General features: G+C 36.5%; 4 non-coding genes across 4 annotated transcripts; 2 read left to right on the top strand and 2 right to left on the bottom strand.

Annotated features, from left to right (window-relative positions):
• Positions 1-262: 262 nt before the first annotated feature.
• On the bottom strand, positions 263-334 carry TRNAR-UCU (transfer RNA arginine (anticodon UCU)). Its single transcript has one exon. It is a non-coding gene; the product is annotated as a tRNA-Arg (tRNA).
• Positions 335-8,960: 8,626 nt separating this feature from the next.
• On the top strand, positions 8,961-9,047 carry TRNAS-GGA (transfer RNA serine (anticodon GGA)). Its single transcript has one exon. It is a non-coding gene; the product is annotated as a tRNA-Ser (tRNA).
• Positions 9,048-10,263: 1,216 nt separating this feature from the next.
• TRNAT-UGU (transfer RNA threonine (anticodon UGU)) lies at positions 10,264-10,336 on the bottom strand. The gene has a single exon. It is a non-coding gene; the product is annotated as a tRNA-Thr (tRNA).
• Positions 10,337-11,975: 1,639 nt separating this feature from the next.
• TRNAF-GAA (transfer RNA phenylalanine (anticodon GAA)) lies at positions 11,976-12,048 on the top strand. The gene has a single exon. It is a non-coding gene; the product is annotated as a tRNA-Phe (tRNA).
• The last annotated feature ends 3,455 nt before the right edge of the window (positions 12,049-15,503 follow it).

Below are 15,503 nucleotides of genomic sequence, written 5' to 3'. Positions count from 1 at the left end.
ACATCTAAAAGATACTAAACCTCAATTCCAAGAAATTATATCTTCTAGCAAGACATTCACCGAGCAAGCGGAAATCCTTTTGAAGGAAGCTATTCAGGAACAGCTGGAACGGTTTTCTCTTCAGTAACAAATAAATTTTGCATGTCTACTCTTGTTAGTAGAATAGGAATCGTTGAGAAAGCTTTTTCATTTGAATCATGCAAAAAAGTTTTCTTTGTTTTTAGTTTAGTATAGTTATTTAAAGAATAGATAGAAATAAGATTGCGTCCAATAGGATTTGAACCTATACCAAAGGTTTAGAAGACCTCTGTCCTATCCATTAGACAATGGACGCTTTTCTTTCATATTTTATTCTTTCTTTTATTTTTTTTGCTTCTTCCGAGAAAAAACTGTTAGACCAAAACTCTTTTAGGAAATCAAAAAATCCAGATACAAATGCATGATGTATATATTATATCATGCATATATCATAAAGAAGGAGTATGGAGCCGGTAGTGGGAATCGAACCCGCAACCCCAAGGTTATGAGCCTTATGAGCTACCAAACTGCTCTATACTCTTAAACTAAAGAGGGGTAACTAGTGGATAAAAGAGGGTTGGATACGCCCCTCTACCAATATCTATACAAATAGAATAGTCCATTTATACAGAATGGTAAAGAGGGCTCCTCTATGATTATCAATTCCAGAAATCCATACAAATACGAAAGGGTATTTTATCCTTACCAACTGGATCTTGTTGCACCCGGTAACAAACACTCATAAACCATTTCTCGAAGTACGTGTCCGGATAGCCCAAAAATGTCGATAGTTAGCTCTAGGTCTTCCGGTCAAAAAACAACGTCGATGAAGGCGTGTAGGTGCACTATTACGCGGTAGGGATTGCAATTTTTCTCGCATTTTCGTTTTTTCACTCAAACTCAAGGGAGAAACTTTGCTTCTTATCTTTTTTTTTAAAGATTGACGAATCAAATGATATTTCTGTTCTAATTTCTGCCGCTTCTTCTCCCTCTGAATCAAACTTTTTTTTGCCATAATGTGTCGTTGCTATTATTACCAAGTATACGGTTCTAATCCTAGATGGAAAAATAAATAGAAAAAGAAATCTAAAAAGGCAGATCCTCCCTCTCTATCAAGAGTAATGAACTAGGTGCTGATACAGTACAAAAAAACAAACTAAATTAACCAAACTTGCCTGATGTTGAGGCAATCAAGAAAGCTGCATAAGTGAATATATAACCCACGGAAAAGTGAGCTAATCCAACCAATCTTGCTTGCACAATGGAAAGAGCCACGGGCTTATCTCTCCAGCGAATTAAATTAGCTAAAGGTGTGCGTTCATGAGCCCATGCTAAAGTCTCAATTAATTCCTGCCAATACCCCCGCCAGGAAATTAAGAACATAAATCCAGTAGCCCAAACAAGATGTCCAAATAAGAACATCCACGCCCATACCGATAAACTATTCATCCCAAAAGGATTATATCCATTGATAAGTTGTGAAGAGTTTAACCATAGGTAATCTCTTAACCATCCCATCAAATAAGTGGAGGATTCATTAAATTGTGAAACGTTGCCCTGCCATAATGTGATATGTTTCCAATGCCAATAAAAAGTAACCCACCCAATGGTATTTAACATCCAGAAAACTGCCAAATAAAATGCGTCCCAAGCAGAAATATCACAAGTACCGCCGCGCCCTGGGCCGTCACAAGGAAAACTATATCCAAAATCCTTTTTATCTGGCATTAATTTGGAACCGCGTGCATCTAAAGCGCCCTTTACTAAAATCAATGTAGTTGTATGCAAACCTAGAGCAATAGCATGATGAACCAAGAAATCCCCAGGTCCTATTGTTAAGAAAAGCGAATTACTATTCTCATTAACAGCATTCAACCATCCGGGCAACCATAGGCTTCGACCCGCATTGAAAGCGGGGCCATTCGTTGAAGATAAGAGTATATCGAACCCATATGTCGTCTTGCCATGAGCAGATTGTATCCATTGGGCAAATATAGGTTCGATCAAGATTTGCTTTTCTGGAGTACCAAAAGCAAGCATGACGTCGTTATGAACATAAAGGCCCAAGGTATGGAATCCTAGAAAGAGGCTAGCCCAACTTAAATGAGATATGATAGCTTCTTTATGGTCTAACATTCTTGCCAATACATTATCCTCATTCTGTTCCGGATTGTAATCCCTAATGAAAAAAATAGCTCCATGAGCAAAAGCCCCTGTCATGATGAACCCTGCAATATATTGGTGATGAGTATATAAAGCAGCTTGAGTAGTAAAGTCTTGTGCTATGAATGCATAAGGAGGTAAAGAGTACATATGTTGAGCTACTAAGGAAGTAATAACCCCTAAAGAAGCTAGAGCAAGACCTAACTGAAAATGAATCGAATTGTTGATTGTGTCATAAAGGCCCTTATGCCCACGCCCTAATCGACCCCCCGGAGGAGTATGCGCTTCTAAAAGATCTTTAATACTGTGCCCAATTCCGAAGTTAGTTCGATACATGTGACCGGCAATGAGAAAAATAAATGCAATAGCTAAATGATGGTGAGCCATATCGGTCAGCCACAAACTTTGCGTTTGTGGGTGGAATCCCCCAAGAAGAGTTAGAATGGCAGTTCCCGCTCCTTGAGCGGTACCAAATAAATGATTACTCGAATCAGGGTTTTGGGCATAAAGATTCCATTGACCCGTCAAAAGGGGTCCCAACCCCTGGGGATAGGGTAATACATCTAAGAAATTATTCCATCGAACGTACTCCCCCCTGGATGCGGGAATAGCAACATGAACTAAATGTCCTGTCCAAGCCAAAGAACTTACCCCGAAAAGTCCTGACAAATGATGATTGAGACGAGATTCCGCGTTTTTGAACCACGAAAGGCTTGGTTTCCATTTGGGTTGTAGATGTAACCAACCCGCTATTAAGGACAGCGTAGAAAGAAATAATAGAAAAAGAGCTCCAGTATAAAGATCCTCATTGGTGCGTAATCCTATTGTATACCACCACTGATAAACTCCAGAATAAGCAATATTCACTGGACCAGCAGCACCTCCTCGAGTAAAGGCTTCCACAGCGGGTTGACCAAAATGAGGATCCCAAATCGCATGAGCAATAGGTCTTACGTGTAAAGGATCCTGTATCCATGATTCAAAATTTCCTTGCCAAGCTACATGAAACAGATTTCCGGACGTCCATAGAAAGATTATTGCTAATTGCCCAAAGTGAGAAGCAAAAATGTTCTGATAAAGACGTTCTTCAGTAATATCATCATGACTTTCGAAATCATGTGCGGTAGCAATACCAAACCAAATACGACGAGTAGTGGGGTCCTGAGCTAAGCCTTGGCTAAACCTGGGAAATCTTAATTCCATAATGCCTTTCAAATCCTCCTAGCCACTATCCTACTGCAATAATTCTCGCTAAGAAGAATGCCCATGTCGTGGCAATTCCACCCAGAAGGTAATGGGTTACTCCTACAGCGCGTCCTTGTATAATGCTCAAGGCTCTAGGCTGAGTAGCAGGAGCAACTTTTAATTTGTTATGAGCCCAAACGATAGATTCAATGAGTTCTTGCCAATAACCACGGCCGCTGAATAAAAACATTAAACTGAAGGCCCAGACAAAATGAGCACCTAAGAAAAAAAGACCATATGCAGATAATGAAGAACCATAAGACTGAATGACTTGCGATGCCTGTGCCCACAAGAAATCTCGAAGCCACCCATTAATCGTAATGGAACTCTGTGCAAAGTTTCCCCCTGTAATATGAGTTACCACCCCTTGATCACTTATAGTACCCCAAACATCCGACTGCATTTTCCAACTGAAATGGAAAATGACTACCGAAATTGCATTGTACATCCAGAATAAACCTAAGAAAACATGATCCCAGGCGGATACTTGACATGTTCCCCCTCGGCCAGGCCCATCGCAAGGAAAGCGAAAACCTAGATTTGCTTTATCGGGTATCAAACGGGAACTCCGAGCAAATAAAACACCTTTCAAAAGTATTAATACAGTCACATGTATGGTAAATGCATGAATGTGATGGACTAAAAAATCTGCGGTTCCTAATGGAATAGGTAACAAAGCCACTTTGCCACCTACTGCTACTAACTCGCCGCCTCCCCACGTTAAGCTAGTACTTGTTGTTGCACCAGGAGCTGTTACGCCAGGCGCAGTAGCATGGATATTTTGTACCCATTGAGCAAAGATAGGTTGTAATTGTATGGCAGTATCCGAAAACATATCTTGTGGACGGCCTAAAGCACTCATGGTATCATTATGAATGTACAAGCCAAAACTGTGAAAACCTAGAAATATACATACCCAGTTAAGGTGGGATATGATTGCATCGCGGTGTCTAAGGACGCGATCTAATAGATCGTTGTATCGAGTAGTTGGATCATAGTCTCTTACCATAAAAATTGCTGCATGTGCAGCAGCACCGACTATTAGAAATCCGCCAATCCACATGTGGTGTGTGAACAAGGAAAGTTGTGTACCATAGTCAGTAGCTAGGTATGGATAGGGAGGCATAGAATACATATGATGAGCTACAACAATGGTTGTAGAGCCTAGCATAGCTAGGTTAAGAGATAATTGAGCATGCCATGACGTTGTTAAGATTTCATAAAGACCCTTATGGCCTTGTCCTGTAAATGGGCCCTTGTGAGCCTCCAAAATATCTTTAAGTCCATGGCCAATACCCCAATTGGTCCTATACATATGACCTGCGATTAGGAAAAGAATAGCAATAGCTAAATGATGGTGCGCAATATCGGTCAGCCAGAGACCACCGGTTACTGGATCTAGTCCTCCGCGAAAAGTCAGAAATTCTGCGTATTTGGACCAATTTAAAGTGAAAAAAGGGGTTGCTCCTTCGGCAAAACTAGGATAAAGTTGAGCCAAAAGGTCCCGATTCAAGATAAATTCATGAGGAAGTGGTATCTCTTTAGGATCCACCCCAGCGTCAAGAAATTGGTTAATTGGTAAAGATACATGAATTTGGTGCCCCGCCCAAGAAAGAGACCCAAGTCCTAATAATCCCGCTAAGTGGTGATTCAACATGGATTCTACATCTTGGAACCAGGCCAATTTGGGAGCGGCTTTGTGATAATGGAACCAACCAGCAAAAAGCATTAACGCTGCAAAAATCAATGCACCAATTGCAGTACAATAGAGTTGTAATTCACTAGTTATTCCAGATGCTCGCCAAAGCTGAAAAAAACCAGAGGTTATTTGGATTCCTCGGAAACCCCCGCCTACATCACCATTCAATATTTCTTGCCCTACTATAGGCCAAACTACCTGAGCACTGGGTCCAATGTGAGTAGGATCACTTAGCCATGCTTCATAATTGGAAAAACGGGCGCCATGAAAGTACATGCCACTCAACCAAAGAAAGATAATGGAAAGTTGCCCGAAATGAGCACTAAAGACTTTTCGAGAAATCTCCTCCAAATCACCAGTATGACTATCGAAATCGTGAGCATCAGCATGTAGGTTCCAGATCCAAGTGGTAGTATCAGGGCCCTTAGCTAGTGTTCTTGAGAAATGGCCGGGTCTGGCCCATTCCTCAAAAGATGTTTTTACAGGATCCCTATCCACAACAATTTTTACTTCTGGTTCCGGCGAACGAATAATCATTAAGTCCTCCTCTTTCCGGACAAGACATACAAAGAGACCCGCCAACTGTCTTTTTAGTGAATCTTTGAAAGATATATATTTTGAAAGATAGATTTTGAAAGATAGATTTTGAAAGATAGATATTGTGATTAGTTCTTTTCTTTACTATCTACCATCCTTCTATTTTTTTTTAGTTATTCACTGGAGCAATTATATATTGAAGTCAATCCGAGGCAAGTGTTCGGGTCTATTATGACATAAAGATTAGGTGCCTAACGGACATTGTTTATCTTGAAAAACAAATATTTCTCGACGTAAGAAAAAAATCTTTTTTATTTTTAATTTAAGAAACTAGTGTATTTTTTTTTGAGGGCATAAGCTCCTATCTATATCTACTTTCCTTGAGCATAATATAGGGTTTTTTATTTGATTCTAAATTCCAAGATAACTCATTAGAATTATTAATAAGATGGTCCTAATATATTAGCAATATTTAGATTGCCCCCTCTTTTTATTCAGTTTATTACTTCTATTCTAGACCCTATCCCTATGGTTTATTCTTATGAAATATCATATAAAATAGAAGGTATAAGAAATGGATATAATGAAATTCTTGATTCGATCTTACGACCTAATTTATTTGATTAATGGATCAACAACCAAACCACCCATTTTATGAAAAAGAAGGAGCATGGTCTTATTCAAATTCAAAGCGCTTCGTAATCTTCAACCAGTTCTGTGCTTCAATATAATTTCCCGGAGTAAGCGCTATAGCTTGTTTCCAATATTCAGCAGCTTGATCAAACCAAGCTTCCGCAATTTCCGAATCACCCTGTAGAATGGCCTGTTCTCCTCGGTCGGAATAGGAAGTTCCTTCCCTTAGAACCGTACTTGAGAGTTTCCTACCTCATACGGCTCAGAAATTGCTATCTGAATTTCCCCTATCTTAACTGAATTCGATTTATCAAAAATCGATCCAATTTGTTCTTGGGTTAAGCAGAAGAAATTAATTACCTAAGTTTCAAACCCTAATTTTTATCAATAATCAGTTTGATCTTTTTTCCCACCTTCAGAAGAATGAAGCATAGATAGATATAGAGCCTTCGTTCAAATTTTCTGAAAGGTAACTATCCCGTTTTCATATATGAAATCTCTATAGAATCCTTGAAAAAGACTTTTTTCCATAAGAAAGAAAAAAGAACTTACTATCTTTGGGATCTGATACTACACCGCTGCTTAATCCCTTAGTGGATCGGCTCTATTACATAAGCGGATTCCTAAATTTTGCCCCATATCATGGGATAAGTAAGCAGTTTTTTTTAGTTGTATCGACCCAGTCGCTCACTAATTGATCTTTACGGTGCTTTCTCTATCAATTTGAGAAACTTTATCCATAGAGTAGTAGTATAGGCCATACTTTCTTCGTTTTTTGATTCTCGTGAAGTGTCCTTCCTTCCTACAGCTGATAGGGAAAAATCGTTGTTTTTACGATCCCTATGTAGAAAGCCCTTTTTTCTAGTATTTACTAGAAAATTTGATCCTCTCTTTTTTTTTTTCTTTCTATAGTGGAGATAGTCGCACGTAATGACAGATCACGGCCATATTATTAAAAGCTTGCGGTAAGAAGGGGTTTCGTTCTAGTGCCCGGAAATAATATTCCAAAGCCTTTGTATGCTCTCCATTGCTTGTGTGTATAAGGCCTATGTTATAGAGTATATAACTTCGATCATAGGGATCGATTTCTAGTCGCGTAGCTTCATAATAATTTTGCAAAGCTTCCGCATAATTTCCTTCGGATTGAGCCAACATCCGTTACGGTCGTTCATTCTATTCAAAAAATCTCCGTTCCAAAACCGTACATGAGGTTTTCATCTCATACGGCTCCTCCCTTCTGTACATAATAGTACTAAGCGAAATAATCTATAGAATCAAAATAGAATTAGTCCCGTCTCATTATGAACCGAAAGGGGCTGGTATTTTTCCAAGAAATCTCTAGCCAACCTTCCCACAAGAGGTTTTTCTTAACACCAATGAATTCTATTAATGCTAGAGGAAAACGATAGCTCCAATAATTTCTTTGTTCTCAACGCCTCCTATTTAGAGGAATTAGCTACTTCAACGATCTTTGATGGTTATAGGGGTATCCAAAGTACAAACCTGATGGTTGTTTGTTATCCCAACCATTCTTCCCAGCCCTGATACCGATCAGGAAAGGGGTAATTTCTAACAAAGTTTTTCTCTTGTTGATTCCTATTTCTAGGTGTAGTGCTTTTCTCTCCCTATGCTGCCTACGGATACTAATAGAGTAGGATTGGCCTGTAATCCATACCATACCATATCCTGTAGGTGTAACCTTTCGCTCAATACTCAAATCTACAATTGAAGTATCTGAAGCCGCATCAATCGAGGATACACGACGGAAGGAATTGTTAGTTCGCCTCACCTTCCCGAAGCGTGGGTTTGTTTGCTTTACAAATTTGGTTCTCTCTATGCCAACCCCCTCTCTTTTTCGTAAGACTGAGGTATAGGTAGGGCTAAAAAAAAGCAAAAAAAAAGAGTCAAATCGCACCATCTCTATAATAAGTAAATGCCTTTTTTTCTCCTGAGGTTGTCGGAATTATTCGCAATAAAATATTGGCTACAATTGAGGAGGTCTTATCAATGAAATTTCCATTTACACGGGATCTAGGCATAATTCCCAACCCATTCTATATAGAATTGTTTTCATTCCTTCACAAAATAACATAAAAACAAACACATTCGATTCTTATAATTATAAATAGATTGATCCATATGCTCTACTCTAAATCCATATGCTTTAAATGGATAAGAGAGATAGAGATATGGATTTTCCGCTCAGCTCAAATTGTATCCTTTTCCTTCTGCTTGGACACGAAGAGATATGAAATATTTGACTAAGACTGGATTTCATTCCACTTTGCTATTTCTGAACAACAACTTATGTTATCAACTATTTCGTGTTTTCAAAGTTATTAATTGTCTCATACCCTATTTTTGATTTCGATAGTATGGTGTAGCGTATCTTATGCAAACGGAATTCTAAGGTTTCTTTATTTTATTATGCAATAAGAAGAATTCTTCCATTTTCTTTTTCTTTAGTTGCGGGAAAACCCAAATTAAAACTTTTTTTTTATAGCGAGCGCAATTTCTAGTAAAAAATCCTGTATCCTTCCACTTAGATCAAAAGGAATTTTTCCAATAGAACTATGGAACCCCCGAGTGGTTGCGGTTGTACCTGTACTGCAGGAATAAGAAAACTCGCTATTCACTCAGTTTATTTTCCATAATAAGTTATGTAGGAGAGATGGCCGAGCGGTTCAAGGCGTAGCATTGGAACTGCTATGTAGACTTTTGTTTACCGAGGGTTCGAATCCCTCTCTTTCCGTTTTTCTTAATTCATCAACGTTAAGGATCACAATGTATCAAATCAAATAACAATTTTTTCCAGCAATAATATCTTATATTATCTTATTTTGATTTAATAGAAATTAGAAATTCTCTATAGCAAATTACTGTGGTATGTAAAATACACATAGAGGAAAAAAGAAAAAAGGATCCTAATCCTAGGGTTAATCAATTTTAGCTAGTTGATGGGAAAATACAAATTAATGGTAATGGTCTTAGGGCGATTTAGTTCGGGGAAAGGGGAAGGGGAAGAAAATTCTATGAACCTTTCCTTTTTTCGTTAAGTTCAAGTCTGACGAGAGTAATATTCTACAACTAACAACTCATTTATTTTGAGACCGACCCACTTCCTATCTAGGATTTTATTTACTAGTCCTTTATATTCCAACGTGTCAATCGCCAAATGCTTTGGCAATTTCCCCGGGTCCGATGAAGCAATATAATTTTGAACCAGACCTTTTGATCTTTGGTTATCTTTCGTAGTAATAATATCTCGGGGTTTGCAACGAAAACTTGGTATATTGACTATACGACCATTAACTAAAATATGTCTATGGTTGACTAATTGGCGGGCCCCAGGAATGGTTGAAGCCATACCCAATCGAAAAAGGATATTATCCAAACGCATTTCAAGTAATTGTAGTAAAACCTGGCCTGTTGACCTTTTTGCTTTTCCAGCGATATGTACATATCTAAGTAATTGTCGTTCTGTCAGACCATAATGAAAACGCAATTTCTGTTTTTCTTGAAGACGAATACGATATTGCTCCTTTTTCCCAGAATTGAATTTTTTTTTAAGATTACTTCCGGATTTAGGTGTTTTTCTAGTGAGTCCTGGTAAAGCTCCCAGACGGCGTATTTTTTTTAAACGAGGTCCTCGATAACGGGACATGAAGACTCCTTTTTTTATTTTATTGAAATTTCATTTTACACAATTAATTTCATTGTATTTACATTACAGAATACATCGAAATTAAAACTGAATTAAACTACAGGATAAACAGAGTAAAATCAACTAAAGTACCCAAAAAAATGGAATTTCATCAAAATCTTTATTTTTTGTATATATATTATTTATTTTATTGTTTTGTATCTAGCAAAATTGTAAGGTAAAAAACATAAAAGATCCTGGATTCTCCATTTAATTCGGAAAAAAAGAGATTCTTGTTCGTAGAACATCGATAGAGAAAAAAAAAAGCCGACTATCGGATTTGAACCGATGACCCTCGCATTACAAATGCGATGCTCTAACCTCTGAGCTAAGTGGGCTTACATAACGGAAATAGTGTAACAAATAGAAATAGGTATAGTATAGGAAATCCGTAAAATCTCAGATATTAGTTATTAATCTTAGCTATTAACTAGTTCTAAATTTGAAGTTATACTTATAAAAATAAAAAAATACTAAAACTTCTTAAAGATAAAGTTAGCTTGATATGCTTAACTATAGGATATTAAAAAATAAAATTATAGAATTTATTGGTATTTTCATTTGATCATTATAGACTTTATTATTTGTTAATAATTTGAGGATTAATATTTCACTAAGGGGAACATAGAGTCAGAGTAAATAAAATTGCTAATTCTGATTAGAAAAAAAGAATAAATATCAAGCGTTATAGTATAATTTTGAATACTATAAAAAAGTAAGACGGGAGGTGGGGGAGATAAAAACTTTTGGATATATTGATTCGGATTGAATTGCAAATACATCAAGGATAGAATCAATTCAATTCTGAATTGCAATAAGCAAGCGAGGTCTCTCAAATAGAGTCGAACTGAACTGCTAGACTACGTTGAGTGATGAACTCAATGATTCAAAAAAAAAACTAAGAGATGGATGAAATTACACAAGGAATCCTGGTCTCAAAGAAGAGGGAAATGGGGATATGGCGAAATCGGTAGACGCTACGGACTTGATTGTATTGAGCCTTGGTATGGAAACCTGCTAAGTGGTAACTTCCAAATTCAGAGAAACCCTGGAATTAAAAAAGGGCAATCCTGAGCCAAATCCGTGTTTTGAGAAAACAAGGGGTTCTCGAACTAGAATACAAAGGAAAAGGATAGGTGCAGAGACTCAATGGAAGCTGTTCTAACGAATCGAGTTAATTACGTTGTGTTGTTAGTGGAATTCCTTCTAATTCTAAATTAGAGAAAGAGGGGTTTTATACCTTATACATTTAATAAACACGTATAGATACTGACATAGCAAACGATTAATCACAGAACTCATATTATATTATAATTATAATATAGGTTCTTTATCTTTTTTAAAAATGAAATTAGAAATGATAATGATTATGAAATAAAAAACTCATATCATAATTTTTTTTTTTCATTATTGTGAATCCACTCCAATCGAATATTGAATAATCAAATTCTTCAATTCAAATTCAAAGTTTTCGAGATCTTTAAAAAAGTGGATTAATCGGACGAGGACAAAGAGAGAGTCCCATTCTACATGTCAATACTGACAACAATGAAATTTCTAGTAAAAGGAAAATCCGTCGACTTTATAAGTTGTGAGGGTTCAAGTCCCTCTATCCCCAAATCCTCTTTTATTCCCTAACTATACTATATTATTATTATTTATCCTCTTTTTTTTCTTTTTATCAATGCAATGGGTTTAAGATTCATTAGCTTTCTCATTCTACTCTTTCACAAAGGAATGCGAAGAGAACTCAATGGATCTTATCCTATTCATTGAATAGATTTCTTTTTTATTAGAGTATCGGCAAGAAATCTTGGTTATTCACTCTATTTTTAAGTTTTATTTAAGTAAACCATGCACAATGCATAGGACTACCCCCCCATTTTCAAATTTTAAATTTGAAATACTTTAATTAATTTTTAGTCCTTTTAATTGACATAGATACAAATACTCTACTAGGATGATGCACAAGAAAAGGTCAGGATAGCTCAGTTGGTAGAGCAGAGGACTGAAAATCCTCGTGTCACCAGTTCAAATCTGGTTCCTGGCAGAGAAAAAAAAAAGATCCACCGAATAGGTATTGATCCAAATACCTCGAGATGGATTGTGATACATATTCATTAATAATATTTATTCATCTAAGTGGATAAATCTATAATATAAATATAGAGGCACTTCTTTTTAAAGAAGTTTTAAAATATATCTTTTCTTTATGATAAAGAAGGGGGTGAGATTCCCCTTTATTTTTTTGCGTTTCTTAATTTTGTATTCCGCTATTCCGACGAATATTTTTTTAGTCTTGCTTATCTTTATCTTATCTTATTTTCCTAGTTGTGCTAAGTAATGTGCGCGGTACAAAGTTCCTGGTAGAGAACTTCTTTGAGTCATCCTATTTTTCTGTTCATATGAAGGAAATTAATATGCGATTTTCAAAATAGGGGAATCCAAATGAAACCCTTTTTTTGCTCAGTCTATCTGGAATGCTTTTGTATAATTAGGAATTAATTATAAATAGGTATTCCGTTTCATCTAGGAAAAGAACCTAAAAATATTCCTTGACTTGAATAAAATCTGGAGTTGTGTTGTATAAGTGAGCATGAATTTCTTATCATTCAATGAGCATCTTGTATTTCATAAAAATTGGGGGTTATATAATCCTTACGTAAGGGCCAGCCTATCCAACTTTCAGGCATTAGGATACGTTTAAGGCGCGGATGATTATCATAAGAGATTCCCACCATATCATAAGATTCGCGTTCTTGAAAATCGGCACTTCTCCAAATCCAGAAGACAGACGGAATTCTAGGATTATCCTTTTGGGCAAAGACTTTTATGCAGACTTCTTCTGGATTATCTATACCATATTGTATTCTCGTAAGATGATACACGCTAGCTAAAGATCCACCGGGTGCTACATCATAAGCACATTGGGAGCGTAAATAATTGTAACCATATACATATAAAATGACAGCAATGGAATCCCAATCCCCTGCTTTTATTTGTAAAGTCTCTATTCCTCGGTGATCAAAGCCCAAAGATCTATGAACCACCTCATGTTTGACTAGCCAATTAGATAACCAACCCTGCTGCATTGTCTTCATCTCTCCCTCTTTGTATAAATATTTCACATTTCGGATGCAAGTTTGAAAGATTGCCCTGCTTTTTATTTTTCTACACAAAAGAGCCCCTCTCCTAATTCACTAATTTGTAGGAAGGTACTGAACTTTTGGATTTGAAAAAAGTTTCAGAAGATATATCTAATGTAGATGGTGATTGATAGAGCAATTCTTGCTCATAAGTTCCTGTATGAGTACTGCGCCTAACATAAAGCTTGTGACTGGTAGTAAAACATCTATTTTTATTTTGAGATAGAGTTCGATCCTCAACTATTTCTCGCGATATCTTCTTACGAAGTTTTGTTAGGGCATCTATAACTGCCTCCGGTTTAGGTGGGCAGCCCGGCAAGTAGACATCCACAGGAATTAACTTATCAACTCCCCGAACAGTACTATAGGAATCCGTACTGAACATTCCCCCTGTAATAGTACAGGCTCCCATAGCAATGACGTATTTTGGTTCAGGCATTTGCTCGTATAATCTCACTAAAGAGGGAGCCATTTTCATTGTTACCGTACCGGCTGTTAAAATTAGGTCTGCTTGCCTAGGACTTGATCTTGGTACCAATCCATAACGATCAAAGTCGAATCGTGAGCCTATTAATGAAGCAAATTCAATGAAACAACAACTGGTACCGTATAGAAGGGGCCATAAACTGGAGAGTCTTGACCAATTCGAAAGATCATTTGGTGTAGTTGAAATAACAGAATTGGAACTTGTTTGGTCAAGTAAGGGAAACTCAATCAAATTCATAACTGTCTCAATAGAATCTTTTCCTTCTTTTTTTTTGTCTAAATATTCAGTTAAGACCATTCCAAGGCTCCTTTTCGCCATGCATAAACTAAACCAACAACTAAGATAAGCACGAAAATCAAAGCTTCGATAAAAACGGATACACCCAATACGTCGAAACTCATTGCCCAAGGGTATAGAAAGACGGTTTCCACATCAAAAACAACAAAAACGAGCGCAAACATATAATAGCGTATTCGGAATTGTACCCAAGCCCCTCCCATGGGTTCTATACCCGATTCATAACTAGAAAGCTTCTCTGGTCCTTCACTAACCGGGGCTAAAAGTCCTGAAATCGAAAATGCCAAAATAGGAATAAGGCTTGCTATTATTAGAAATGTCCAAAAAATATCATATTCGTGAAGCAGAAACATAATGTACTCCCATTAATGTGGAATAGGCGGAACTTAAATTAGTCAATTCAATTCAGCATTGTCAATTTATCCAGAACTTCTCTCTTTTCCTCGGTGAAACAAGAATCTTTTTTGTTCAAACAAAAGCGCTTAGTTTAGCCTTTGTTTCCTCTGTGCTGCATCTTCTTTAAAGATTCATCCAATGGAATCCCAACTCCCTTTCTTTTGGATTTCCATTCTATTTAGATATGGTGTATGTAGATCTAATTCTTATATAAAGAAAACTTTCTCGTTTCACTTTGTCTCGCTTTCTCTAGAATCTCTAGAAAAAAGAATAGCTCTATCCTTTATTTAATATTTAATAATAAAATAATAAGAGACTATTAAATAAAAATGAGAATACTACTAAATTAGAACCTAATTAAGATAGTAGGACTAATCTATGCAGTATAATTAATGAGAAGTAATACTATAAAATAAAAATAAAGAACTCTATTTCAGAACTATGAGACAGAATATTCTGTTTTCTTATTTACTCTTTACTTTATTTTTTCTATTTAAAGTTGATCAATTTACATAATGTATCTATAAACAAAGTAATAAATATACTTAAAACAAAGTAGGAATTCGCAAAATGGATAAAATCATTGCAGTTATTATAGGGAAGTCTAGAGATATCCTATTTGAAGGAGGACGGGATTCAAATCAGGGAAAGGATCCTTTCTTCTATTGATTTGATAGAAATTCGTTTTTCTTTTCCTGTCTGTATGATTTTGATTTTCGATGAATGAGCCTTTGGTAATGCTTTTATCTCTATTCTATGTCGCAGGCGCCTATCCAGTCTATAAACAAATACTAATGAGAAAATGAAAACTATACTAAACTAAAGAAAACATAGGATAGAGATCCTAAAATCTAAAAAAGGGCATATTAGGGCTATACGGATTCGAACCGTAGACCTTCTCGGTAAAACAGATCAAACGGATTATTATCGAAATGATTTGAACTGTTTCAAAGACCCAACATGCATTTTTTTGCATTGGGCTCTTTCATAAACTGATTTAAAGATCAGTTAGTCCACCATAGTTTTTCTTTACGGAAAGATAATGAGATGGCTCCCTGTGCTCTGATTGATTTTTTGTATTATGATCTATCTAGGAGCAATACCAAAGTGTTTCAAAGGAGGATTACCTTGACTTAGGTCTGCCTCCGGTCTAAATTAAATCAACCTAAGTGAAATGGA

This window comes from Aegilops tauschii, unplaced genomic scaffold (genome assembly GCF_002575655.3).
Source record: "Aegilops tauschii subsp. strangulata cultivar AL8/78 unplaced genomic scaffold, Aet v6.0 ptg001219l_obj, whole genome shotgun sequence".
Classification (NCBI taxonomy): Eukaryota; Viridiplantae; Streptophyta; class Magnoliopsida; order Poales; family Poaceae; genus Aegilops; species Aegilops tauschii.
Note: the sequence above shows the minus strand (reverse complement) of the source record. Positions and strands in the feature narration are given on the sequence as shown.